This window comes from Pristiophorus japonicus, chromosome 25, assembly GCF_044704955.1.
Source record: "Pristiophorus japonicus isolate sPriJap1 chromosome 25, sPriJap1.hap1, whole genome shotgun sequence".
Classification (NCBI taxonomy): domain Eukaryota; kingdom Metazoa; phylum Chordata; class Chondrichthyes; family Pristiophoridae; genus Pristiophorus; species Pristiophorus japonicus.
In genome coordinates this window covers 24,239,267-24,264,860 of record NC_092001.1, presented here as the reverse complement: position 1 = coordinate 24,264,860, position 25,594 = coordinate 24,239,267, and the positions used below count along the sequence as shown (strand labels likewise).

At 42.5% G+C, this 25,594-nt stretch overlaps 1 non-coding gene across 1 annotated transcript; it reads left to right on the top strand.

The window, feature by feature from the left end:
* Positions 1 to 2,868: 2,868 nt before the first annotated feature.
* Positions 2,869 to 2,962, top strand: trnai-uau (transfer RNA isoleucine (anticodon UAU)). The gene is made up of 2 exons: positions 2,869 to 2,906; positions 2,927 to 2,962. It is a non-coding gene; the product is annotated as a tRNA-Ile (tRNA).
* Positions 2,963 to 25,594: the final 22,632 nt, after the last annotated feature.

Here is a 25,594-nt window from a genome sequence, read left to right as displayed (position 1 = left end):
CCCAATGCTGGGGAAGTCCAGAACCAGGGGTCACAGTCTAAGGATAAGGGGAAAGCCATTTAGGACCGAGATGAGGAGAAACCTCTTCACCCAGAGAGTGGTGAACCTGTGGAATTCTCCACCACAGAAAGTTGTTGAGGCTCATTCACTAAATATATTCAAAAAGGAGTTAGATGTAGTCCTTGCTACTCGGGGGATCAACGGGTATGGCGAGAAAGCAGGAATGGGCTACTGAAGTTGCATGTTCAGCCATGAACTCATTGAATGGCGGTGCAGGCTAGAAGGGCCGAATGGCCTACTCCTGCACCTATTTTCTATGTTTCTATGTCTCCCCTCCCCCTAGTCTGTCTCTCTCTCTCTCTTTCAAAATCTCTGTCTCGCTTTCTTTCTCTCAGGACTGTCTCCTCTGCATCAAAACCACCTGCCTATCTCTCTCTTTCTGTGACATGCACATAACTATCTCCCCCTGCCTATCTATCTCTCTGTCACCTTTACCAGGTGTAAGATTTTGAAGGAGATCTTCCAGGCAAGAGTTGAGAAAATCGCGCAAATCTCCGACCTCAAGCACCCTTCTCTTGGGGATGCGTTGGATCTGTCAAAAGGCATTTTGACTGTCCCAGTGCCAGTTTTCTGCGCACGCACATCGCGCTCTGAAAAGCGCACTTGAGGGGCCTCGACGGGTGCGTGCTTACATCGTACGTGCCCTTATGGACCTCAATTGTTGGAAGTTTAGCAGGCTCTCTGTTGCCATGTATTTCCATCAGTCTGAAACAGAACGGGACAAGTTGTCAATGGCGATTGCAAAATTATAAATCTTGCACAGCATGTTATGAAATTATATATTAAGCTTCATTTTAATTTATTAAATCCCGGAATGGGCATCAAACATGTGCCGACATGAGCGAGCGCTGCATCCTAACCACTAGGTGGCGGTCACAGGGGTGAGTAAACATTGATGTCGAGAACTCGTGAACCAGTCAGGCGGCCTCTGTAAGAATGTTTAAAGGGAGAATGTTCAAAATAAACTCGTCGCAACAGCAATGAACTGCAATTAATAAAAACAGCCAATACCTGTGTTTTACTCCGGCAGACATGGCGGAAATTAAACGGCGGAAGTTAACCGTTTTGAAGATTGAATGTCTTTTGGAACTGGCTCGTTTTATTAATTGTAAAACATATGATTTATCTTAAATACTTGGATATTTCATTGCAGTCCTCTGCTGTTGCGTCTTTACCAGAACAAGAACAACAATTTAGCTCCCAGATTAATGCGTGGTAACCGCATTGGTTTCAATACTCACAAACTGGTGCTTTGGGATTACAATATCGGATCGTATCTGGATTGCATTGTTGACCCTTCACGTCAATCAAATTTAATCACAACGCCGTCATCAGAAAACTTTCCATAGATGCTGCCTGACTGGCTGACTATATCCAACATTTTCTGATTTCATTTCAGATTTACAGGATTCGCAGTCCTTTGCTTCTGAAACGAAAAAGTAACATAAGTTGACGTCATTGGGGATTCGAATGTCAGTACCTTTCTGCAACGGCAAACGTGAGTCATGCGTGGTGTGTATCCTCCCTTCTGCCAGGTAAAGAACATCACTGAGTGGGTGCAGAACATTTTCAGGGGCGAAAGGGAGCAGCATAAGCCGTGATCTATGTGCTAACCAATGACATAAGGAAACAAGGGGATGAGTTCCTTTAATCAGAGTTTCAGGTGCAATTGAGGAAATTAATGAGCAGGACCACAAAGGAATTCTATGGATTATTCCCAGTGCCCCGCGCTATTGAGTTTAGAAATAGCAACGCATGTCTGGATAAACGGTGCACGAGGTTGGGCTACAGAATCCTCGGGCATTGGGACCAGTTCTGGCGCAGGAGGGACCTGTTCCAGTCGGTCGGGTTGTACATCAATAGAGTTTGGACCAATGCCCTCGCGGGAAGTTTAACAACTGGGGCGGGTGAGGGGTTGAACAAATTTGGCAATGGATTTGTGTACCAGCTTGAAACATCTGTCGATGTTGTGATTATGCCTTTATTCACAAGTCCAGATGATTTTTATATTTTAATGATAGCAGTGAACGTGGCCACAGACAGCGCACATCAGCCCATCCTTGGGAAACGATATACCCCGGTTCGGCTAAACCTTCCCTTACACTGAGCATAAGCAGAGGAAACACAGGCACAGCAGAATTTGCTGAGGACCGTAAGGAGTAAAATATTATTTGATCAAAGAAAGCTCCAAATATATTTTGGTGTCTATGTGTTAAGTTGCAAATTGTTCTGTGGGATATAAATATATTTTGTATATCTGTGTTAGTGTTTATGTATTGGAATGCAACAAAGTTATTTATAATAGTATTGTGGCGCATCTGTGTTTGTTATATATGTATTTTCTGTGTATAGCTTTGTATCTATGTTACCTGTAAACACCTCGCAAATAAACTTAAATACAATTATAGCACGGAGATACTTAGAGATAAATTCATAAAGAAAGCAGACATAAAAACAAATACATTTAGAATAACACATATATGAACACAAATAATTTGATTATCAATGTTCCACACAATTTAATTTACAACTCACAGATAGATGCACAAATATATTTATAAATTTGCCGCACGGACATCCAAATTCATTACAAATAACAAAACATTGTACAAAAAATAAAACACGTCTATGGCGAAAATCTATGGAGTCTGAATAACTGAAGGCTTCTTGAAGAGAGTCGGCACAGACACGGTGGGATGAACAGCTTCCTTCTGTGTTGAATGATTCGTTGATTCTTTGCCTTCTTCCTCGTAAGACAGATGGAACAGGCAGCTATATGAGGAAAGCACTAAGACCGCAGACTGTGAAGCTCTAGTGGCGCAACCGGTTAACGCGCGGTACTTATAACGCAGTACAGGCCCGGAAAATGCCGCGGTTGTGAGTTCGAGCCTCACCTGGAGCAGCCAATGCTTTTGCGTGTGATGTTTGTACTTTTTAGAGTTTGAGGCCGTTTACTATTTATCCATCTCTCTTGTCTCTTCCGCCATGTGCCAAGCTGCTGTCTGTCTCTCTTGCTGCGGTTAACTCAGTGTCAATCTGTGGGTTATTTCTGAATGAATACCCGTGCCTGTTCCCCACATGAAATAAATGAGGGCATCAAACAATTCCTCATCTGGCACTCGGGAGCGAATGAACCAACATTTCCAAGAAGATATAGTTTATTGTAAATATAACATTCCCTCTTGAGTGATATAGGTTCAATTATGTACAAAACCAAACTATGATCACAACGTGTTTCCAATAAGCCGCCTTTTAATATATTGTCGCAAGCGCTACCATTGTAGATCAAGGAGTTTCATAATTAATAAAGATAGAAAACAAGCAATGAAACGGTAGAGATGGTTCTGAGAATGTTGAATGCCCTCGCCCAGAGCAACATTAAAAACAAGGTTTAAAACTGGCAGCTTGCAGGAGGAAGGGAAGAGAGGAAAGAGAGCCAAAGAAAAGCCACAGGAGTTTCGGAAGCTTCGGGCGTTTTTCTCTGACCACAGCATAGTTGCGCACGGCACGTATATTGTTGCTGTTAAATATGAATAAAATGCTACGTTTGTTTGCAGCTGTTTCTGTTTCTGTCCCTTTTAACTAATTCTTAATTCCATTTGTCTGCAATGATTCCATAAATCTTCATATCCTTGCCTAACAAAAATCGATCAAAGCGAAACTTGAAAATGTCAATTGCCCCAACCTCGATAGATTTTTAGGGGAGGAATTATAAGACAGTTTGAATAGGCAGCTGTATGGTGGAAGCACTAATACCACACAGCATCAGCACATAATTCCAGCGACGGAATTGGATATGGCGCAGTACTTATCTGACAGTGTAAGTACCTAGAAAGGCCGAGGTTGTGAGCTCGAGCCTAACCTAGTACAGCTGATCGCTTTGCTTGTGACATTTCGACAGTAATCGAAGGTACAATTGATGTATCCCCAAATGTTACCGACATATTCACTGTGTTATTCCAGCACACAATATTGCAACGGAGGATGACAAATTTACATATATGTGGGATGGAGTGGAGGCGTTTTGACATTTAATCAATAACTCTGATGTAAATAATATTGGGCCGGAAAAACACTCGATTTCAAAGAGAAGATATGTAAATGCATTGGTTATCTCCAAATAATTCCTGCATCACATTCAAAAGAAACAATGATTTTCCTGAACATTTCACTAAAAATGTTGTGCTCAGTGTTGCAATGGCTCGTGCATTGGAATTCTCGCTGATTCAGTTCCATAGAAACATTCAAACTTATTGATTCGATTCCCATCGAAGTCCAAATGTAAATTAATAGAATGGTTACCGCACAGCAGGAGGCCATTCGTCCCATCGAGAGCGTGCCAGCTCTCAGCTAGTTCATCTCCCCTGTCCTCTCCCCATAGCCCTGCAGGATAGGATTGGCATGTTCCGAGGCTGGAAAGTAATTGTTTGCAGCAAACCACAACTGTCTGCGATAGCCGGTAGGTTTAATGTTTTGGGCCTGAAATCCACTCAGGTTTACCTGCTCGCCGCTACACTATTTGAAGCTCCGTTCAGTGCTTGAATAAGTAAGAGCTGTAGCTGCCGGGCTGCATTTCCGTATCGCAGAGCCTGAGAGATCCGCCAGGGCGGGAGGCACGTTTAAACTGTCGCCCAATTATCCTTTACGCTTTTACAACATTTCAAGAGAGCAAAATGATTCCCCTCAAGCTGCAATGATCTTTTCTGTTATTGTCTTCGCATGCTTCTTTCTATCTCTCCCTGTGTCTGCCTCTTATATTTCTCTGCTTTTCGCTGATTGGGTTCTCACTTTTAACTGGACTGCCTGGGCTGATCTAACCAGCAACAAGGTCAGCAATGGGTATCGAAAGACGTGGACTATAGGACATGAATGGTGTAAATTAGGGGCAAATATCCTCACAGATATGTCCCTTCGCGCTCGCAGTGAAATAAAGCAGCACCGAATATAGTTGTCTTAACGTAGAGTGTGCCTTAAGTGGATGCCGACACAAACGACAATATATAGCTATTAATGCTTCAAAATCTTATTTGATAATTCAGGTCACGTTTCAAAACTAGTTTTGTTAAGACATTCCAATATTGTTGTATTGGAATAGTCAGCAATGCTCGCACGGCAGTTGGATGCCAGTTGGAAAGCTGGCCGAAAGAACACGCAGAACATTCACTTTTTGCTGAGTAGACCATGAGCCTCCATCTTGAAAATGGTTCTCCAGTCCCACTAAGAGGGGATTAAGCATCATGGGAGTTGGATGGGACTCTGCACACGTGTATAGCAGGACGTGTAGGGGGCATTTACCCTTCCTTAAAGAACAGTAATGACTCAGTTCCAGAATTTGCTCGCACCACTTGCAATTCGGCCCAAGGATGAACCGAGCCGATCACGTGGAGTTAATACAATTCTTCCAGTCAGTAAATTCAGTTGGCATATCAAGAAAAACGTAAGAAATCACCGTTACTTAGTCATTGAGCGCGCAGCATAATGGAAAAGGTGTTTATTTCTGGTATGTTCCATAATGGTACCAGGAAATTACAGTTTTGATGAGATTTGGATTCAAAGCCTAATTTATGTAATATTCAGTCAAATGCTTGGAAGGTTTATCAGCAACAAACGCTTAACAAAGTAAATTGACACAATCGATTTGCACTCCATCGCCTTAACCTCTCGTCTGCCATCTAGCACAACTCAACTATTCCATTTCAGGCTTTTTGCATCCATACAGAATTAGGCTGCAACAAGTCCCTGTCACGACGTGTCCTGCCCGTGCACCCAGATGGACAATGTTGAAAATGTGCAATCAGCTTATGTTGGCAAACGGCCTTCAGTTACTACAGGATGCCTGTGAACTGTCTCCTCAAAAGATGAGGTGCGGGCCCCTTTTAAATAGACCAGGCAGCCTGGCCAAGCCGGTTTCAAAATGACCAATATCGAACGTTCTACAGTTAGACCACATTAGGAGTACTGTGTGCAATTCTGGTCGCCATATTATAAAATAAACTAGCAAGACACTGGATTGGGTGCAGAGAAGATGGTATACTATCAGGAAAGAATCGATAAGCTCAATTTATTTTGTCATGAAATGAGAAGTCTGAGTGGTGAACTAATAGAGCTCCTTAATATCTTGAAAGGTTTTGATAGAGTAGATACAGAGTGGTTCCGCTTGTGGGGAAAGTATGACACAAAGATTAGTGGGAAATTGCGTGTGTAGAGGACACAGAGCGGTTGCAACGAGATTTAGACAGGTTAAGCCAATGGGTAAGGTTTGGCAGATGGAATACAATGTCGGAAAATGTGAAGTCATCCACCTTGGATTAAAACAGTAAAAGGGAATATTATTTGAATGGGGAGGAATTACAACATGCTGCGGTGCAGAGGGACCTGGGGGTCCTTGTGCATGAATCCCAAAAAGTTGGTTTGCAGGTGCAGCAGGTAATCAGGAAGGCGAATGGAATGTTAGTCTTCATTGCGAGACGGATGGAGTGCAAAAGCAGGGAGGTCCTGCTGCAACTGTATAGGGTATTGGTGAGGCCGCACCTGGAGTACTGCATGCAGTTGTGGTCACCTTACTTAAGGAAGAATATACTAGCTTTGGAGAGGGTACAGAGACGATTCATTGGGCTGATTCCGGAGAGGAGGGGTTTAACTTATGATAATAGATTGGGTCTTTACTCTTTGGAGTTCAGAAGGATGAATGGTGATCTTAGAGAAACATTTAAAATAATGAAAGGGATCGACAAGATAGAGGCAGATAGGTTGTTTCCACTGGTCGGGGAAACTAGAACTTGCGGGCACAGCCTCAAAATAAGGGGGAGCCAATTTAAAACCGAGTTGAGAAGGAATTTCTTCTCCCAGAAGGTTGTGACCTGTGAAATTATCTGCCCAGGGAAGCAGTTGAGCCTAGCTGATTGAATGTATTCAAATCACAGATTGATAGATTTTTAACCAAAAAGGGAATTAAGGGTTTTTGGCAGCGGGTGGGTAAGAGGAGTTCAGTCCACGGCCAGATCAGCCATGATCTTGTTGAGTGGCGGAGCAGGCTCGAGGTGCTAGATGGCTTACTCCTGTTCCTAATTCTTCTGTCAGTCATTCAATCTCCTGCTTCTTGTGCACAAAGATAAATAATGTGCAAGAAAGTCCACGACACAGCTTGCTCTGCCCATGCAACCAGATGGTTAATGATGAAAACGTGCCATTAGATTCTTAAAGCAAACAGCCTTCCTTTACTTCAGATGAGTGACTGCAATAGATGGTTGATTTTTCGGCAGAATTACATGAACGAATATAAGATTGGACGCAACGAACTAATTGACCACGCCACTACTAGAGACCATCAATTTAAGAAAAATCAGCAACAAATCAAATTGGGAATCAAGAAGAATCTTCTTTAGCCAGAGAGTGGTAAGGATGTAGAACTCGCTACCACCAGAGAAGTTGAATCAAATATTATAGATGCATGTAAGTAGCGGTTCGATAAATATATGAGGGAGAATTGAATGGAGGGCTATGCTGATAGTGCTGGATGTGGAAAGAGGGGAGGATGCTCCAGTGGACAACAAACGTCGATATTGACAGGTTGGGCCGAATAGCCTGTTTTTGCATTGACTATCCTATGTAATCGTAAGAAATCGACACCCATGGGTCCAATTCAAAAGTCAACTTCTCACAACTTTCAGACCTAGAGGAGATAACACTGATTAATATTCCTGCCTCGGGTGTTTCAAAAAGATGTCAAAATGGATGCTCCTTAAAACCAAGCTTTGGGGCATCTGCCGTAATTTTTCTTTTATGTGGCTCCGTGTCAGTGTCATTTGATTTGTCTGAAGCTTTTGTGGAGCGCCGTGTGACGTCTTACTCTGTTAAAGGCGCTACATAAATGCAAGTTGTTGTTGTTGTAGTATTTACATCATTGACTCACTGTTTCAGGTTTCAAAGAAAACGTGCTGTTTGAGAAGGCATGTGGCATACTTACCTTTATTCGCCGAGGTATATTGTACAAGAGCAGTGAAGTTATGCTTGAGCTATATAAAACATTACTTGGGCTGCAGCTAGAATACTGCGTAGACGTCATTGCAGGAAAGATGTAATTGCTCTAGGGAACGTTCAAAAGAGATTTACGAGGATGTGCCTGGACTGGGGAATTTTAGCTATGAGTAATGATTCGGTAGGCTGGGTTTGTTTTCATTGGAACATAGGAAGCTGAGGGGAAACATTATTGATGTGTTCAAAATTATGAGGGGTAGAGAGAGACTGGACAGGAGCGACCTATTTTTCAGAGCAGATTGGTCAACAAACAGGGGACATAGATTTAAAGTCATTGGTAGCAAGTTTAAAGGTGATTTGGCGGGAAATGTCTTCAACCAGAGCAAGTTGGGAGTCTGGAACTCACTGCCTGAAATGTTGCTGGAGGCAGAAACCCTCACCACATTTAAAACACGCTTGGATATGCACTTGAAGTTCAATAATCTACAGGGCTACGGACTAAAAGCTGGAACATGGGATTCTGCTGAATAGCTCTTTGTTGGCCGCGTTGGCCGGATGGGCCGAAATATCCTTCTTCCATGCTGTAAATAACTATGATTCTATGATTCAGTTCTAAGCGAGGATCTAACTTCAGATAAACCGGACGTGGGACGTTACGGGTAGGATGAAGAGATAGGAAAGGATTTAAGAGAATAGTGGGAGTTGTGTATAGGCCCCCTAGTCGCTGCTGTGAAGCACGAGAATATATAAATGTAGAGATTAGACAAACGTGTCGTCAAGACAGTGTGGTTTTAATACGGTATTTAAATTTTCATACATATTGGGATAATCGGACTAGCACCTGTCAGAAAGATTTTTCTCCTTGGAATAGAAAACGTTTAGAGGCGATTTATGACATAAGTTCAAAATTATGAAGTGTTTTGTTATATAAAAAGGAAAAAGCTTTAAAATGTCGCATTTAACGTGATAAAATCTCGATCGGCCCAGATGGTTTATGAGACCGACACCTTACCACTTGACCACCGCACCCTGAAAATCTCGTGCTTTGTCTGATAGCAAGGACACGATGGGCTAAATGGTTTCCTTCTGTGCTGTAAATTTCTATGGTTTTATGGTTCAGTCACTGAGGTGATGTTACTACCAATGTGTTGTTATAGAAGGAGTTCCATGATTTAAACCACGTCACAATAATGGAAAGATAATATTTTTCCGTTTTCATTTTCTGCGGAGTTGATACTAGAGTTGGAAAAATCAATCGTCTGCGATGATGCCCACTTTTGACTTTATGATGAAGGGCAGATCATTGATGAAGCAGGTGAAGATGAACTCCTGCAGCGTAGCCTGGGCTGAGATGATTGGCATCGAACACCCACAACCATCTTCTTTTAGGCTAGGTATGTCTTCTGCAGTGGAGATTAACCCCGCGATAACTTAAACTTAGGAGCCTCCTTGTTGAAACATTCGGCCAAATGCTGCTTTGATGTCAAGGACAATCACTCTCGCCTCATTTTAGAATTAATCACTTTTGGCCATATTTGGACCAAGGCTGTAATGATGTCTGGAGGCTGGGGGTCCTGTCGGAACTCAAACTGAGCAACGGCGAGCAGTTGGGTCATACTACGTTCGTGAAAGATGCTACGGGAATGCAAGCTCGTGCCTTTGCTGTTTGAAAACATCGCACACTTGCATGATGTATATTTGCAGGATCAAATGTGTCATCGAGCTGAAATCTTATTCCTACCTTCCTCTTCGCACAGACCCTATCAGTGCTTCAAAGCATTGCACGTTTTAAAATGTCAGTTTTAAAGAAATTGTTTCATTTTATATTTCTTAAAGATTAAGAAGGCACAACAGGCAGCCAGATATCCCAGTTTGCCGATGTTGCAAATATTGGTGATATAGTAATTAGTACAGACGTTAGCGTATACTTATAAAGATATACTGATAGTTTAAATGAATGGACGATTCAGTGGCAGATAGATTCCAAACAGGTAATTGTATGGTCACCCATTTTAGATCACAAAGTTTAGATCCGATAGTAATTAAATGGAGCACAACTCGGAGGGATGGATTTCCAAAGTGGTTTGCAGTCTCAGTGCGCATACCGCTAAAATGCAGTAGCAAGTTACGAATATATTCGAAACAATTAATGGCATGTTAGGCTTTATAACTAGGGGTTAGACTATAAAGCAATGGAAGTTTTTCTTCAACTGAACAGAGATGTAGTTAGACTATATCTGGAGTCCTCTAAGTTATAGAATATAATAGATTCATAGAAGTTTACAGCACGGAAGTAGGCAATTTCGGCCCATCCTGTCCGCGCCACTGTTATCCAGCCTAATCACACTTTCCACCTTAAGCTCAATAACCCTGCACGTTACGGCACTTCAGTTGCATATCCAAATACTTTTGAAATATGCTAAATGTTTCAGCCTCTACCAATGTTTAGGTAGTGCGTTTTTCACAGCCACAACTATCTGCGTGTGGAAATTTCCCATCACATCTCCTGTAAACCTTCTCTAATCAGTATAAATGTATGGCTGCTGATTGTTGAGCCCTCTGCTAAGGGCAATAAGCTGTTTCTATCCATTATATCTAGTCCCCTTAAGGGCACGGACCATTAGAAATGATAGGCTGGATTGGAATGTGTTCAGTTCATACTCACCAGAATGTTACCAGGATGCCACGGGTTAAATTATGAGGAGAGATTACATAAACTTGGCCTGTACTCCCTGGAATATAGAAGGTTAAGTGGTGATTTTATTGAGATTTTTAAGGTTTTAAAATGAATTGATAAGATAGATAGAGATAAAGGTTTTTTCACCGTTCGTGGGGGAGTTTACGACAAGAGGACATCATGTTAAAATCAGAGACAGGCTATTCGGCAGAGAAGTTAGGAAAATGTTCTTCGCGCAAAGGGTGATGGATTTATCTTCTACAAAAAGCAGGATATACTAGCTCAATTAAAAATGTTAATTTTAGATTGATAGTTTTTGCTAGACCCTGGTTAAAATGATGTGGAGCCAATGCAGATGGATGGAGTTATGATAGAGCTCAGCCAAGAATTAACAGAATGGCGAATAGGCACCAGGGGCGAAATAGCCTAATCCTGTTCCTTTGTTCAGTCAATTGGCAAACACCTATTATAAATAAAGAAACGTTGTCTCGAAGGGAGAATTACAAATATATCATTTGCAGAGATTATGGACCGCTTCCACGCTTTCATACAAACAAGCATTAAGTCTAGTTCTCAAACCAATTAATTGAACATTTACTTGGAGTGGATTGGAACCCACGCAGGCATACATCAGTTGGATTTTAATTCCAACGACTTATCAACTCGGCGATCTCGTCATGGGCACGCTGCAGTGCAGTGCTTGCCTATTTGGCAAATCGCTTGGAGACTTAAAATTTAACTTTCAATGCAGAGCAAACTACACGTCTGCATACTCTGCAAACATGGGAGGATATATATCTAGTAAAAACTGTGGATGGTGAAAAGCTGAACTGCAAAACACAGCACTTAGGTAAATAACGCATTGAACTGGTCGTCCGTAACTAGACAACAAACCCTCTTGCATTAACCCACAGAACATGTAATCTTCCCATCAACACTGAACATATTTTAATGAATAATGTAAAATGCACGTCAACGACCCAGTATCAGCAATCTCAGACTAAACCAGCGCATAAGGCATAAACCATAAGGTATGGAGTAAACTGATATGGGGAGCGATGGAGAGAGTGAGAGAGAGAAAGTCATATTTGGACGGATAAACAGATCCCCAATGAGAAAAGCGTACACAAATTGACTGCAACTGGGATAGACATAAAGCGACATTGAACACGGAAAGAAAGTTACAGTCAGAGAGAAATAGAATGAATGATAGAGGGAGAAAAAGAGAACCAGCACACTAAATGTGAGAAATTCCCTGCCGGCACGGCCGGGAATTAAATCCGTGAGGTTTACAGGTGAAAAAAAAAGCTCACTGAGAGAGAGGATTGTAGCATCACAGAAGCATCGGATGAGACAATTTCCCTAGAGCTCGCCAAACTGTTCGCCATCAACTATTTACCCAATTCCCTTCTAGAGTTGGTCATCACGCAGCTTAAGAGCGTGCAGGTAGAGAGGGAGTGGGTGATCAGCAGACAGAATAGGAGGACTAGGCAGGTAGTGCACGAGCCCCCGAGTCCATCTCGCTCGCCAACAGATATTATCTTCTGAGTACCTGTGTGGAGATAGTGTCTCTGACGACTGCAGCCACATCCAAATCCACGGCACCGAAGGTGGTTCAGCTGCACAGGGAAGGAGAGAGAAGAATGGAAGAGCTATACTGGTCGGGGTTTCAATAATCAGGGGAGCAGCCAAGCGTTTCTGCCACCGTAGATGTGACACCAGAATAATATTTTATTTCCTGGAGGCAAGGATGTCACCGAGCGGTTGCAGGGCATTCTGTTGGAGGAGGGTCATCAGCCAGAGGTCATTGTCCATACTGTTACCAATGACATAGGGAGAAAGAGGGGTGAGGTCTGCAGGCAGAGTTTGGGGAAATACGAGAGAAGTTAAAAAGTAGGACCAGAAAGGTAGTTATGTCCGGAATACTCCAGTTGCTACGAACTAGCGAGTCGAGAAATAGGAGGATAGAGCACGTGAATGCATGGCAGGAGAGATGTTGCAGGAGGGAGGGTTTAATTTCATGAGACATTTGGACTGGTTTTGGCGGAGTTGGGACCTGTACAAGCCGGACGGGTTGCACCTCAACAGAGCCGAAATTAATAACCTCGCATTGCGGTGGGCCGGGGGGAGGCAGTGGTTGCTCGTGCTGTTGGGGAGGGTTTAAACTTGTTCGGTAGGAGATGGGAACCTGAGAATAGATTCAATAGGGAGGGGAGTAGAGTTTGAATTAAAAAGCAAAAGGGTACAAAGTGAGTTTGTAGGACAGAGGAAACAAGCAGGAAAAAGGGTAAAAAAACAAATTTTAAAAGAATTTTGTCTAAATGCACGTTGCATTCCTAACAAAACAGATGAGTTGACGGCACAAATAGATACAAATGAGTATGTTCTGATAGTCATTACATAGACGTAGTTGCAACGTGACCAGGACTGGAAAGTAAATATTCAGGGGTATTTGACATTTCGGAAGGACAGACAAAAAGGAAAAGGAGGTGGGGTAACACTGTTAATAAAAGATGGGATCAGTGCGTTCGTGAGAAACGATATTGGCTCTGAGGATCAAGAGATTGAAACTGTTTGGGTGGAGATAAGAAACAATAACGGCGAAAAGACGCTGTTGGGCGTAGTCCATCGACCCCCAAAGAGCAGCTGCACGGTTGGACGGAGTATAAATCAAGAAATAATGGAGGCTTGTAAAAAAGGCACGGCATAATCATAGGGGCTTTTAACCTTCATAGCGTCTGGATAAAGTTAATTGGTCAGGATAGACTTGAAGAGACGTTCAAAGAGTTTATCCGGGATACGAAGGACACGAAACAGACAGAGAGAGGGAGAAACAGAGAGAAAGAGTGAGAGAGAGAGAGAGAGAGAGAGAGAGAGAGAGAGATAGTGATGGAGGGGTATATAGAGTGAGAGAAAATGAGAGAATGAGGGTGAGGGAGAGGGAAACAAATAGACAGAGGGATGAGGGATAGTGCAAGGGAGAGTGAGGATGACAAAGACGCGGAAAGGGATAGAGCGAGAGAGAGAGAGAGATAGAGAAAGAAGGAGGGGGAGAAAGAGAAAGAGTGATGGTGCGTGAGAGATAAAACAAACGGACAGAAAGCGAGAGAGAGCGAGAGCGAGCGAGGGAGGCGGGAGGGTGTGGGACGAGGGACAGGGAGTGAGGGAGAGAGAGAGAAATAGACAGAAAGAAACTGCCGTGAATTTGTTATATTTTCCCCAATCCAGGGCAGGAACACGAAGTTCCAACACAATTACTTTTTTTCACGTTTCGAATCCTGAAAGGTGCGACAAAATGTAAGTCATTTGGTTCATCATATTTACTAACTGCGAGGGATAACAATTAAATAGGTTGATAAGGATGTTTGCCTCTCTCTTTGTCCCTCTCCCTTTCTGTCTCTGTCTCTGTCTCTGTCTTTGGCCCTCTCTCTCGCTCTCTCTGACTCTCCGTGTCCCTCTCCCTTTCTGTCTCTGTCTTTATCTTTGGCCCTCTCACTCGCTCTGTCTGTCTCTCCTTGTCTCTCTCCCTTTCTGTCTCTGTCTCTATCTTTGGCCCTCTCTCTTGCTCTGTCTGTCTCTCCTTGTCCCACTCCCTTTCTTTATCTGTCTCTGTCTTTGGCCCTCTCTCTCGTTCTCTCTGTCTCTCCTTGTCCCTCACTCTTTCTGTCTCTGCCTCTATCTTTGGCCCTCTCTCTCGCTCTCTCTGTCTCTACTTGTTCCTCTCCCTTTCTGTCTCTGTCTCTGTCTTTGGCCCTCTCTCGCTCTCTCTCTCTCTCCTTGTCTCTCCACCTTTCTGTCTCTGTCTCTATCTTTGGCCCTCTCTCTTGCTCTCTCTGTCTCTCCTTGCCCCGCTCCCTTTCTGTACTGACTCTGTCTGTGGCCCTCTCTCTCGCTCTCTCTCTCTCTCCTTGTCCAACTCCCTTTCTGTCTCTGCCTCTGTCTTTGGCCCTCTCTCTCGCTCTCTCTGTCTCTCTTTGCTCCGCTCCCTTTCTGTCTCTGTCTCTGTCTTTGGCTCTCTCTCTCGCTCTCTCTGTCTCTCTTTGTCCCTCTCCCTTTCTGTCTCTGTCTTTGGCCCTCTCACTCGCTCTCTCTGTCTCTCGTTGTCCCTCTCCCTTTCTGTCTCTGTCTCTACCTTTGGCCCTCTCTCTCGCTCTCTCTGTCTCTCCTTCTCCCTCTCGCTATCTGCCTTTGTCAATGTCTTTCGCCCATCTCTCGCGCGCTCTGTCTCTCCTTGTCCATCTCCCTTTCTGTCTCTGCCTCTGTCTTTGGCCCTCTCTCTCGCTCTCTCTGTCTCTCCTTGCTCCGCTCCCTTTCTGTCTCTGTCTCTGTCTTTGGCCCTCTCTCGCTCTCTCTCTCTCTCCTTGTCTCTCTCCCTTTCTGTCTCTGTCTCTATCTTTGGCCCTCTCTCTTGCTCTCTCTGTCTCTCCTTGCCCCGCTGCCTTTCTGTCTCTGACTCTGTCTGTGGCCCTCTCGCTCGCTCTCTCTCTCTCTCCTTGTCTGACTCCCTTTCTGTCTCTGCCTCTGTCTTTGGCCCTCTCTCTCGCTCACTCTGTCTCTCCTTGCCCCGCTCCCTTTCTGTTTCTGACTCTGTCTGTGGCCCTCTCTCTCGCTCTCTCTGTCTCTCGTTGTCCCTCTCCCTTTCTGTCTCAGTCTCTACCTTTGGCCCTCTCTCTCGCTCACTCTGTCTCTCCTTCTCCCTCTCGCTATCTGCCTCTGTCACTGTCTTTCGCCCAACTCTCGATCGCTCTGTCTCTCCTTGTCCCTCGCCCTTTCTGTCTCTGCCTCTGCCTTTGTCCTTCTCTCTCGCTCTCTCTGTCTCTCCTTGTCGCTCTCCCTTTTTTTTCTTTCTCTGTATTTGCCCCTGTCTTGCTCTCTCTGTCTCTCTTTGTTCCAATCTCTTTCTGTCTCTGCCTCTCTCTTTGTCCATCTCATCCCCTCTGACTATGTCTCCCCTTGCGTCCTTCTCTATTCTCTCTCTCTCTCTCTCTGCCTAATACCGGCAGATTAGCGAAACACATGGTCAATGAAAGAAACAGATTAGTGTCACTTTCCTATTTCAAAATCGCAAAATGAAGGAATTGCTGCTCCCGCGATTAGTGCTCCGGTAGAATTGATAAATGTTGGAAGTTTCGGAGGTGCGGGAGAGGCGGGGGGGAGGCGGTTGGTTGTGGAGGCAGTTGCTCCTTGCACCTGAGACCTCGAGAGTCAAGGAAATAAGATTAGTAACAGGCTTTCGTGAAAATAATTGCATTTTGGGTTGGAGCCTAAATAAGTTATGGATTTATGAAGTATTCAGATATTTTACATCTGCTGTACAGGACATGAATAGGCCATTCGCCACAATTGGTCTAGCCAGGCGTTTATGCTCCACAGGATCATTCTCCAACTCCACTTCATCTAAGTCTAGCAGCATATCCTTCGATTGCCATGTCGCTCATGTTCGTATCCAGTTCCTCCTTAAATGCCTATCTGCTATTCACCTCAACTACTCCCTGTGTTAGCTAGTTCCACATTCTAACCTCTCTTTCTCCTGATCTCCCTATTGGATTCATGAGCGACTTCCTTATATTGGTGACTTCCAGTTTTACTCAGTGTGACACAAGAGCTTTCCAATCCTCACCACCGGCAGGACACCGAGAAATCCGTCAGAAGCAGCATTCACCACCAGAACCAAAATCTTTCTCGGTTTAACCGCCTGTTTTCAGCGGGCTGCAGCATTTCCGATCCTACAATGCAAATCAGGACCGACTGTATCTGGAAACAGTTAAACGATCATTGTTTACACTTTGAGTATTTCAAGGACTGTAGCACATCCAATGATGAATATGCGAAACAGGACGGACAGAATCTGGAAATTGCAAAAGGTCAATGTGTGGCCTTGTGTCAAAACTGCAACCAGAACATGGGCTAGATATAAACGAGGTCGGTATGTAGGAGTGCGCTGTTGTAAAATAAATATTCGGTGTGTATATATGAGTCGAATATTTAGATATAAATTGTGTAAGTGTATATGTACATTTGTCACATTTTTCACAATTTTTAACTAAGATAGAAATTCACTGTTGATTTTATGGTAAATTGTTACTTTTTGCTCTCTCAGTTTTCGTGTTTGACAGTTTGGTTTTGACGACAATTTTCGGCGATAACCGCTCTATATCTTGATACAATCAGTCTATATTCCATTCCTCAATACACACAGTCAACAGGACTGAAAACATGGGACTCTATTAGCCACAACCACCACGATAAACTGTCCTTCACTCTTAAATTCTCCTTTCTATCCTCAAACCCCATTTTACTCGATTTTGTAACCTGTTCTTCACTCCATAAACCGCCATCGTCGACAACTATCCTTTCAGATGCCGTCACTTTGTCTTCATTTAGCCTAACTCAATTACCTAAACATTTCCTTTATCCATCATTATAGCGCTAAGTCAGTAGCACATTTATATTACATTTGCTCCACGACAAATGTATTTCATGTTAATGGGAGATGCTTATTTCACAGCCTGAGAAAAGCAGAAAAGTTTAAGCAGGAAAGGCAATGAATTTCTTAATGTCGATGGGACAGTTTCTACAATAGGTATTGGAGCCGAAAAAGGAACCTGTCAAATTAGATTTGACGATGAACAATCGACCAGAATCAGTTATCAACTGAACGTCTTGCTAATAATGTAGGTAATATGATTACAATTGTTACTGTTTTTAAGAGGAATAATGGAGACAGAAACCACGTTTTTAACTCAAAGTATGACCAAGCTGAAGGGATGCCAAATGTAATAAAAGCAGATGTCAAATAACGTGCAAGGAATATACAAGTTAGCAACAAATGTTTATTTGAGTATATTAATAGAATAGGAGAGGCAAGAGAAAATGTTGTCCCTTTAAAGACAGATGCAGCAAAACCATGATAGAAAGTAAGGAAATGGAAGAATGGATAGCTAGCTAGTTATATATTAGTGAACAAACAGTAGGGTGTAATTGTAGTAAACCATGGGAGGTGCTGTTCTACAGCGATCTGTGCTGTGACCACTGCGGTTCATAAAACCAAAAGCCATTCGGCCTTCCAGCAACAGTTAGCGAAGTGAATGATATGTTTTATTTACCTCGAGGGTAAATCCAGGGACAATGATGTATGGATGATGAACTCAGGAATGCTGAGCGGTTTAAGGCTCTCCAGTCAGATTGTCGTCTCTTCTGGAGACGTGGCTTCGAATCTTACATTTGACATACAAACATTTCCTTGTATAGAATCTTTTTATGTAGTTTCTGCATTTTCGGCGCAGTTGATTTATACCTTCCAGGAAACGATGTCGCCTTGCATCCACGGCGGGTTTGTTTTAATAGTTCTAAGTATGTATTGTGTTGGGGTCAGCAGAATAGGGCCAGTGGAATAAAAACATAAGAAATAGGAGCAGGCTTAGGCCATTTGCCGCCTGGGAGCCTGCTCTGCCATTCAATAAGTTCAAGGCTGATCAGATCTAGGACTCAGTTCCACTTCCCTGCTGAGTGCCCGTAACGCTTCACTAACTTATCGTCCAAAAGTCTGTCTATCTCCATCTTAAATTTATTCAATGACTCAGCCTCCACAGCTCTTTGGGGCAGCTAATTCCACAGATATCCGACCCTCTGAGAGAAGAAAGTTCTGCTGATCTGTTCGAAATGGGCGAATCCTTATTCTTAAAGTATGCCCCCTAGTTCTAGAATCCCCCACTCGTGGAAACGTCCTATCGGCAACTACCATATTGAGTGAGTCCCCTCATTATCTTATTTATTTAAATAGGATCACCTCTCTTTCTTATAAACTCCAATGAGAATAGGCAAAATCTGCTCACCATTTTATCATAAGCCAACCCCTTTATTGCAAGAATCAACCAAGTGCTCCTTCTATGAAATGTTTTAATAAGGTGAACACAACTGTAAGCAGTACTCTGCTAGGTGCGGTCTCACCACTACCCTGTACAGTTGTAACAGGACTTCTCTGCTTTTATACTCCATCCCCCTTACAATAAAGGATAGCATTCCTGATTACTTGCTCTTGTGCATAATCTTTTGTTCTGTTTCATGCACAGGGACCGTAAGGTCCTTATGTATTGCAGCATTTTGTAATCTCTCTCCATTTAAGTAATAATATGCTTTGTTATGTTTTCTGACAAGTGGATAACTTCACAATTTCACGCATTATATTGCTTCTGCCAAATGTTTAATTCGCCTTTGTATAAGCCTTTGTAAATTTCTTGTTTAATTTTCAGAACTTGCTATCCAACCCATCTGTGCTTTATCAGCAAACTTGGCTAAATTACACTCGGTTCCTTCATCCAAGTCATTGATTTAGATTGTAAATAGTTGAGGCCCCAGCACTGATCCCTGTGGCACCTCACTAGTCACTGTTTGCAAGCGGATAATGACTCATTTATAGTGACTCTCTGTTTCTGTTATTTAGCCAATCTTCTATCCATGCTAATATGTTACCTCCAACACCTGAGCTATTACCTTTCGCAGTACCATTTTACTTGGCATCTTATTGAATGCCTTCTGTAAATCCAAATATACTTCAACCACCGGTTCCCCTTAAACAACCTGCTCGTTACATCCCCAGATAACTCAGGAAAATTTGTCAAACATGATTTCCCTTTCATAAAACTAGGCTGTCTCTGTTTGACTGTATTATTAATTTGCAACTGTGCTGGTACTGCTTCCTTTATAATGAATTCCATCAATTTCCCAACGACAGATATTAGGTTAACTGGTCTATAGTTTCCTGCTGTTTGCCTCCCTTCTTTTTTACATGGGGACATTTTCAGGTTTCCAATCAGCTGGGATCTCTCCAGACGCCAGTGAATTTTGGTAGATTGCAAACAATATCTATGCAGCATCTTCTTTTAAGACCCGAGGCTGCAGACAATCAGCTCCAATAGACGTGGCTGGCTTTAGTTCCATTATTTTACTGAACTCATTTTCTTTAGTGATAGTGATTGTATTAATTTACTCCTCAATATAGGCCCTTAATTATCTATTATTGGGATATTCTTAGTGTCTTCTACCGTGAATACCGGTACAAAATATGTGTTCAAAGTCTCTCCCATTTTCCTGCTCCCCATTATTTATTTCCTAGTCTCAACCTCTTGCGCAATTCTCTTCATCTTTAATATAACTGTAGAACATCTTAATGTCTGTTTATATATTTCTTGTTTCTTTACTCTCATAATCCATGTTCACTCTGTTAATTTTTCAGTCGTCCTTTGCTGTTATTTTTAAATAATCTGGCCTCCCACTAATCTTGCCTACGTTGTATACCATTGTTTTTAATTTGATACCATCCTTTACTTCGTTAGTTTGCCACGGTTGGTTCTCCCTTCTCTTAATGTCTTTCCTTCTGACTGGAATATATTGTTGAGGAGAGTTAGGAAATATCAACTTAAATATCCGCCATTGCTCATCAACATTCTTACATTTTTATATATTTTACCTATCAACTTTAGCCAACTCTGCATAGCTTTGGAAGCGACTCTATTTAAGATCATTCTGTTAAGAATCAATCCATTGGTCTCAAATGTTGAGGTAATCAACATCATAAATTATCGGATAGGAGTTAAACCATTCCACAGAAATCTACAGCGGCTTTTGAAGAAAGTTCACATAAACTTTCATATTTACAGCATGATAAAAAAAAACTTATTAAAATTCTGTTACAACAATCAATTACCCGTGATTTTTGTAATTACACTTGAGTGTCTCCAATTTAGATTCACATCTTTTTGTGAGTTGTTATTGTGTTAAATGCAACGGTTTTTGCGTCTCTGATTATTCGAATGTAATTAACGGTATCTATATTATTATTTAATGCATTGGGCTGGAGGATCTGTGTTAGTTATCAATGTATTTTTGAGCGCTTCAAATGTTCAGTCTGGCCTCAATCGACCATCTCATATCCCCGAAGTGGGAGACGGCAAACCATCTGTGACATTCGATTTCAAAGTTTGCTTTAATTAACCATGCTGATATTTATAAAATGTGAAGTTCAGAAGATAACTACTCATGTTACATTAGACTTTCTGAAGCATCAAAAGTTTCACATACGCTCTCTGATAGATCGCGAGCTAGCCTTACTCACTCCAATACCTCCTCAGCGTCATTAATAAATCCTGAATTTCCCTTACTATCTCTGATACCGACTAAGCGTGGATTACCCGCTCTGATATCCTCTGAGGTCCCTTAATTTCTCCAAAATATTTTGAGAGTCAGTTATCTCTGTTATCTACTGAGAACCCTCATAATCACATGACACAATTTCAGAAATCCTTCAATTGCCAAAGATCCTCTGAGATTCCCCTTGCTCTCAGAATCCACAATAGGAAATTCTGAGAATCCCTGATACCATGAGCAAAGTTATCTTTATATAAACAATGTCAGTCAGTCAGTCATGTCTTGTCTTGTCTTGATTTGATTTGTACTTGAAAATAAGGGGGAAGTAGCTCATCATGTCACACAGCCCATCCGCAAGCTCTCGATAAAATCGCTATGTTTCTAACTTATATAATTTGCCTTCTTTCAGATGTGGAATAGCAAAATCCCACGGCAGTCCCCGAATGCGTGTTGAATCAAATCAGTGTGGCTTGACGTTGCATGTAATGCATTTTTCCTCCCATGACATGAAATGCACAGTAAGATCGCGCAGAACGTTTCCACGCACTCTCTCACTTACACAAACACACCAACAAACTAAACATTCTGCACCCTCCAAAGGCTGTTTTTGAAATTTGAAATTTGAAATCCGGGACAGACAGCACATTCCTTTTAAACAGATAGATAATGATCCGATACTGATAGCACACCATTTTGGAGAGACAGAGAATGACCCCGGGCAGGCCAGCACATCACCTTAAAAGGGATACAGAAACACAATGAACAAAAACAAAGCATTCTGTAAAACTCAGCAGGCCGTGAACATTCTGTGGATGAATTTCCCGAGCTCACGTTCAGTCAGATGATCATTCCGATATTTTATGAAAAACATAAAGTTTACAGAATTTTCCACGAAAATAGCGCCTGGAAAAAAATAGGCAGCGAGGAAGGACAAAAGGGAATGCCTGTGATCCAGTGGAGCGTAGGAGTGATTGAATAATAAATGGCACAATGCGAAAAGGCAAAGTGGGTGGTAAGCGGGCAATAAAGTAACAAAGGATGGACCAGAGGAGGTGTTAGTGTGAACAGCAGAACCATTAGCAGACAATGGGAGCGGTGCTTATGATCCGATACGTTGAACCGAATGTTGAGGCCAGAACACTATAACATGCCTGGAATGTAGGGTTTGAACGCCTTTTAATCAGACCAGGCAGCTTGGCCACCCCGGATTGATTTCCTGCACGGTTTATATTCGATAGCCAAGGAACTAAATCCAAAGCCAGCTTCTCACATCTTTTCAGCGCGAGAGAAACAGGACGCACTCATATTCAGGGCAGAGTCTGTTTCACGTTGAATTTGCGATTGACGCTGAATGTATGCGTATCCCAATGGAGGTGAGCTCATGCGTGCAGAAAGGAAGATACACTGATCACGTATTTGCCGCAATCAAGCCGGGGTTTAGGTTGTCCAATGAGACACAGATCCGAGTGCATCAAAGAGACATGAACTTTACTCGGTTCGGTGAGTTTCACTTTGCTCCTGGGAATCTCCAGGATTTTTGGACGCTGTGTGAATAACGGAGTGCAATCACACGTTTTAATTTGAAACATATCAGTTTTCTCACATGTCGACCGGTTGAGAAGTTGTTTTTTGACTAAATATTGGCAGGGCTCGTCCGGGATTTGAAACCGGGACTTCTCGCATTTCAATTATTAACATCCCAAAGCGAGAATCATAACCCTAGACCAACGAGCCGCCGACAGGGAAGTATGCAGCGCTCAGATTCTGACGTTAGTTTGCTATTCGGCCCATCGTGCCTGTGCAGATTCTCAGAGACCGATCTCATGAGTCCCCCTCTCCATCGTCCTGCTAATGTTTTCCCTTTGATGAAGTGATTATTTTTTGAGACTTACTTCACCAACGATCTGCATCCTTGTCAGTAAAAAGGTGAATTTGCCAATGAGGCTAAATGTGATTTAATAAAAAAAAACGAGGGGAAAATGTTGAACACAATAACGACGAAGCTGGGGGCATACTGGATCAGCAGCCCATTGCCTGAACCTCTCAGTCACCTTGTCTCCTATTAACTGCAAAGTCAGACATCCATCCCCTACTTTTTGCATTCAAACAGAAATAATGTGCATGAAAGTCTACTTCACCGCTTGTTTTGCCCGTGCGACCAGATCGACAGTGAAGAAAATGTGCCATTAGCTTCTTAAAGCAAACAGCCTTCCTTTACTTCAGGTGAGTGACTGTCCGCGATGGTTGGTTTTGAGGCAGTATCAAACCAAAGAATATAAAATTTCACGCGGCGCGTTAGCAGACCGCAACAGGACTCGAACCTGCAATCTTCTGATAAAATCACAATTACAATCCAAGTCCGACACCTTATCCATTAGGCCACGCGGCCGCTCCTTTCGGTATCAAATTTTTTGTTTTTTATATTTAGAGCAAATTTGGGACAACGGTTGTATCAAGGAGTGGATATCGGAAAATATGAGCATATTTTGAATAATGAACAGATGCGCTGCGATATGGATGTACACGGACACAGGCAACGTCAATGTAGCTTGAAACACAACAGTTTAACAATTCGGTTATCACAGCTGATAATCACACTCCTTTTTAAATGTACAGGATGATCCGGATAATGAGAAAATACGTTAAAAGGGGGAATTGATGAACCGAAACTGACAACCATCCCGTTGAAACAGACACCGAATGATCCTGGACAGGAAGCACATCCCTCTTACACAGCTGTAGAATGGTTCTTCACGGAGAGCAGTTCCCTTTCAGAAGAATAAAGTGGGATTTCTATCATTCCTAAATGCAATTGTGCTGTGCGTGATTGAGCGCGGTTCTCATGCGCACGCGGGACTGGGACGGTTGTTGAAGCCACAGGTGATAGACAAGCAGGAAAGAGGGAGGGAAATAAAACCAACCCAGACAAAAAGACAATTTCAAACATATATATATTTATCATAATAAGAAAATAAATAAATTTACAATTTTATTGCAAAAATTTAATTTGATTTGATTGAAATAAATAATAATTGTTTCTTAATCTATATATTTTTGATTGAACGAATTCTGTGCGACTGCATGAAATCCACTGGAAATCAGGGTGTGCAGTCAGTAAATACCCAAACACAGTAATCCCATGGTGTAAGACAAGCCACGAGGGAAGACGTGGGCAACAAAGGCCATCTTTTAAAGTCGCGAGTGCTTTTCTGCAGGATCAGACAGAAGCTGCGTGTGCTGTGAAAGAGGTCAAATGTAATAGAGCCAATGCAGGCAGAACAGAAAAAGCACATTTATTTTGAAAGTTTAAAAGTAGGGAATGTATGTAAATATATGCATATATAAATATTTATACATATATTTATATAAACAAAGTCAGTCTGTCAGTCATGTCTTGTCTTGTCTTGATTTGATTTGTATTTGAAAATAAGGGGGAAGGAGCTCATCATGTCACACAGCCCATCCGCAAGCTCTCGCTAAAATCGCTATGTTTCTAACTTATATAATTTGCCTTCTTTCAGATGTGGAATAGCAAAATGTGGACGGCAGTCCCCGAATGCGAGTATGAATCAAATCAGTTTGGCTTCAAGTTTCATGTAATTTATTTTTCCTCCCATGACATGAAATGCACAGTAAGATCGCGCAGAACGTTTCCACGCAGTCTCTCACTTACACAAACACACCAACAAACTAAAAATTCTACACCCCAAAGGCAGTTTTTGAAATTTGAAATTTGACATCCGGGACAGACAGCACATTCCTTTTAAACAGATAGATAATGATCCGATACTGATAGCACACCATTTTGGAGAGACTGAGAATGACCCCGGGCAGGCCAGCACATCACCTTAAAAGGGATACAGAAACAGAATGAACAAAAACAAAGCATTCTGTAAAACTCAGCAGGCCGTGAACATTCTGTGGATGAATTTACCGGGCTCACGTTCAGTCAGATGATCATTCCGATATTTTAAGAAAAATGTAAAGTTTACAGATTTTTCCACGAGAATAGCGCCAGGAAAAAAATAGGCAGCGAGGAAGGACAAAAGGGAATGCCTGTGATACAGTGGAGCGTAGGAGTGATTGAATAATAAATGGCACAATGCGAAAAGGCAAAGTGGGTGGTAAGCGGGCAATAAAGTAACAAAGGATGGACCAGAGGAGGTGTTAGTGTGAACAGCAGAACCATTCGCAGACAATGGGAGCGGTGCTTATGATTCGATACGTTGAACCGAATGTTGAGGTCAGAACACGATATCATGCCTGGAATGTCGGGTTTGAACGCCTTTTAATCAGACCAGGCAGGTTGGCCACCCCGGATTGATTTCCTGCACGGTTTAAATTCGGCAGCCAAGGGACTAAATCCAAAGCCAGCTTCTCACATGCTTTCAGCGCGAGATAACAGGACACACTCATATTCAGGGTAGAGTCTGTTTCACGTTGAATTTGAGATTGACGCTGAATGTATCCTTATCCCTATGGAGGTGAGCTCATGCGTGCAGAAAGGAAGATACACTGGTCAAGTATTTTCCGGAATCAAACCGGGGCTTATGTTTTCCAATGAGACACAGAGCCGAGGACATCAAAGAGACATGAACTTGACTCAGTTCGGTGAGTTTCACTTTGCTCCTTGGAATCTCCAGGATTTTTGGACGCTGTGTGAACAACGGAGTGCAATCACACGTTTTAATTTAAAACATGTCAGTTTTCTCACATGTCGACCGGCTGAGAAGT